The sequence below is a fragment of the Miscanthus floridulus genome, chromosome 3 (genome assembly GCF_019320115.1).
Source record: "Miscanthus floridulus cultivar M001 chromosome 3, ASM1932011v1, whole genome shotgun sequence".
Taxonomy (NCBI): Eukaryota; Viridiplantae; Streptophyta; class Magnoliopsida; order Poales; family Poaceae; genus Miscanthus; species Miscanthus floridulus.
In genome coordinates this window covers 143503383-143507666 of record NC_089582.1, presented here as the reverse complement: position 1 = coordinate 143507666, position 4284 = coordinate 143503383, and positions in this window count along the sequence as shown.

Below are 4284 nucleotides of genomic sequence, written 5' to 3'. Positions count from 1 at the left end.
AGAAGTTCTTGGCCAACGCTGGAGTAGTGACCGATAGCGTAGACGTGGTGTCTAAGCTAGAAGTCACCTTTGCTTGCCTCGTATCCCCCGGTGAGGGGTAGGCGGCAGGTGGTGACAACTCTATCCATCCTTCATAACCCCCATGTTTGGATACGACGTAGAGATGTAGGCCGGTATCGCCTGGCACACCAAGCGTAAGCTGGTGCCCGAAGCAAGTCTATAGTGGCAAAGTTACCTTTTCTTAGGTTCTCTAATCTTTAGAAGAACCTCACTACCCGAGTGATCCTTCCTCTTGTTCTCCTGGGTAGACTAGCCAAGAGACTTCTTACAGCTTCACTCCTCATGGAAATATGATACATTAAATACCACCGGGTGAAGTGCTACAACGGTACTTCTATGTGCTTGTGGACTTTTCTGCTTACGCTAAGAAGCACCAACAAGCATTTCTGGTGCCATTGCTAGGGAACGGTTGTTGTTTTAGTCTCTGAACCTAGTTTGCTCGTGTATCCTTTGTTTTTACCTTTCTTGTCTTTTTACTCTTTTCTAATGGAGCAACCTACCATTCAAAACCTTTCCACTCCCAGGGGCGAGTTCGTTGAACCACCACAATCATCGAAGCCAATCATAGCTTCTAGTTACAAACTCCGCCCTAGCTTCATAGCCATGGTTTAGGAATAGACCTTCTTAGGATTAGATTATGAAAACCCCTACCATCACCTAAGGGAGTTTGAGCAGCTCTGCGCTTGCCTAACCATCTCGGGCATGTATCAAGAAACTCTTCGGTGGAAGTTGTTTCCTTTCTCACTTGATGAGAGGGCAAAACAATGATACGCCCATAATGTAGGGAAGGCAGCTGGTGATTGGAAAGAACTAAGGAACAGATTCTGTCTTGCATTCTTCCCTATATCCCGAATCACTGCCCTACGACAAGAGATCCTTAACTTTCAACAAAAAGAGAAGGAAACCATAGGACAGCCTGGGACCATTTTTCAATCCTAACAAGGTTCGGCCCAGACTATTCTATACCAAGCCATGTGCTATTACAACATTTTTTGCTAGGACTTAGCAAGGAGTCTGCCCTACAGCTCGATATAGCTGCTGGAGGTTCTTTCACCCACAAAACCATGGCAGAAGGAGAAGCTCTCCTAGACCGCATTCTAGAGAACACTCCCCCGCTAGAATCCCTCCAAATAGAACCAGAGCAATTTCATCAGGAAGTCTCTTTGGCTGAGGCCGAACCCGCACCTTTAGAGAAACCCTCGCCCAAACCAGAAGATCCGAAGGAAGGTTTCCAACCTTTTGACCTTCCGTACTTTGAGGATGACTTTTTCAATGATTTCGGAAACACCTCGAAATACTCATGTCAAAAGAAGCCACTAGTTTCTGTCACTCCTCATGAACCTTTAGACGAAGAATCCCTTAGAGAATCAATCAAGGAGTTGACTGCTATCATGAGCATTGAATGGGTGGAAGAGGTAGAGCGTTCTTCTATAGAAATTTAGATTCATGTCCCTCCTTCAACCATCCGATGCAAGGTTCTTGGAACAATGGTGGATGTGCTTTACTCACCCACTGTTGGAGCAAATTTGATGTCTGCATCTTTTGCATCTACCTATTTTGGCAATGAACCCCTTGCTCCAACAAACATAACTTTTAGAGATAAACCACGGTCTATCCTAAAAGGACATGGAATTATGCACAATACCACAATTCATCACGATGATGTCATAATGGCTCTCGACTTCTATGTCTTTAACATTTAGGATTTTGACATCATGATAGGGCATCCCCTAGAAAAGCTCTTTATAGAACCACCATCATCAGGGGATCTGAGCGTAAAGTTGGAGAGAGACACTTTTTCCATTCCTATCACTCGAGCTAAAAACTCGATGGCAGAATCTCTCCCTGATCCAAAATGGCCCAAGGAAGTCATGTCGGTCTTGCCCTTTGATTCTCCTAGATCATCCCTAGAAAAGGGTTCGAAACTATTCGTAAAAGAAGAGGATGACTTAGGAGAAACCATTGACCTTCCGCAAGAGGAAGCACCGGCATGATCTCCGGTTGAGCTAAAACCCCTACCCGCTGGCCTACGTTATGCTTTCTTGAATGGCGATAAAGAAACTCCTGTCATCATTAGCTATAAGCTATCTGATGAAGAGACATCCAAACTCATCGTGATCTTAGAGAAATATAGGTTAGTTTTTGGGTATTCCCTACAAGATCTGAAGGGGATTAGCCCAACTCTCTGTACCCATCGCATTCTAATTGATCTTTTAAGTACACCATATCGAGAGCCTCAGCGTTGGCTCAATAATGCGATGTGAGAAGTCATGAAGAAGGAAGTTCTCAAACTTCTTCATGCCGGGATAATATATTCTTTACCACATAGTGACTGGGTTAGCCCCGTCCAAGTGGTTCCAAAGAAAGGAGGAATGATGGCCATAGAAAATAACTAAAATGAGTTAATTCCACAATGAACCGTCATGGGGCGAAGAATGTGTATTGATTACTGGAAACTTGATGCAGCAACCAAGAAAGACCACTTCTCACTACCTTTCATTGATTAAATGTTAGAGCAGTTGGCGAAGCATTCTTTCTTCTGTTTCCATGGTGGGTATTCAGGGTATCATCATATTCCCTTCCACCCCAATGATCAAAGCAAGACAACTTTCACATGCCCGTATGGAACATACACTTATCGTAAAATGTCGTTTGGGTTGTGTAATGCACCCGCTTCGTTCCAATGGTGCATGATGTGCATTTTCTCAGACATGATAGAAGAAATCATGGAGGTGTTGATGGATGACTTTTTGATCTATGGCAAAACCTTTGATCACTGTTTGGAGAATCTAGACAAAGTCTTGCAATGATGCCAAGAGAAGGACCTGGTACTTAACTAGGAAAAGTGCCACTTCATGGTCCGTGAGGGCATCGTTCTCGGGCACCTTGTGTTCGAGAGGGGGATTGAGGTAGATAAGGAAAAAATCAATGTTATCGAGCAACTACCACCCCCTATGAATGTGAAAGGAATCCGCAGCTTCCTAGGTCATGTAGGGTTCTATAAGCGGTTGGTTAATCAAAGATTTTCACAATTCGCTAGACCCCTCATGAACCTATTAGCTAAGGATGCACCTTTTGAGTTCATAGATGAGTGCTTAGATGCTTTCCACACTCTCAAGAAAGCACTCATCTCAGCACCAATAATCCAACCACCCGATTGGTCGCTGCCGTTTGAGATCATGTGTGATGCTAGTGACTATGCTGTTGGTGCGGTCCTTGGCCAAACTAAAGATAAGAAGCATCATGCAATCGCATATGCTAGCAAAATGCTGATAGGAGCTCAACTTAACTACGCTACCACAAAAAAGAGCTCTTAGCAGTTGTTTTTGCTATCGACAAGTTTAGGTCTTACTTAGTGGGTGCAAAAGTTATCGTTTATACCGATCATGCTGCACTTAAATACTTGCTCACTAAGAAAGTTATCGTTTATACTCCAAGAATTTGACTTGGAAATAAAAGATAAAAAGGGAGTAGAGAACACCATTGCAGATCATTTGTCGCATATGCAGGTCACCAACATGCAGAAACTTCCAATAAATAACTTCCTACACGACGACATGCTACTAAAGGTGACAGATTCAAACCCATGGTATGCAAACATTGTGAACTTCATGGTTTGAGGATACGTACCACCGGGAGAAAACAAAAAAAAGTTGCAAGCCAAAAGCAGATGACACCTTTGGGGTGACCCATACCTATACAGGGTATGCTCTGATGGCCTGTTGAGGAGATGTGTACCAACGGCATAAGGGTTGCAAATCATTGAGAAATGCCATCTAGCATCGTATGGAGGCCACTATGGAGTATTCCGCACACAAGCCAAAATATGGCAGTGCGGATTCTTCTAGCCGATGATGTACGAAGACACCAAAGAATTCATCCGAAGGTGTCGAAAATGCCAGCTGCAAGGTGGCATCATGGCTCACAATGCAATGCCCCTCCACTACAACCTACAAGTGGAGATCTTCGATGTCTGGGGCATTGACTTCATAGGATAGTTTCAAAAGTCCCATGACAGCGAGTACATCCTTATTGCTGTGGACTACGTATCAAAATGGGTGGAAGCATTACCATACAGAGCTGCTGACGCCAGGCACGCAAAAAAGATGTTCCATGAAGTGATCTTCCCTCTCTTTGGAACACCAAGAATGATGATAAGCGATGGGGGATCCCACTTCATCGACATGACCTTCAGAGCCTTCCTGAAAGAGCTTGGGGCCAAGC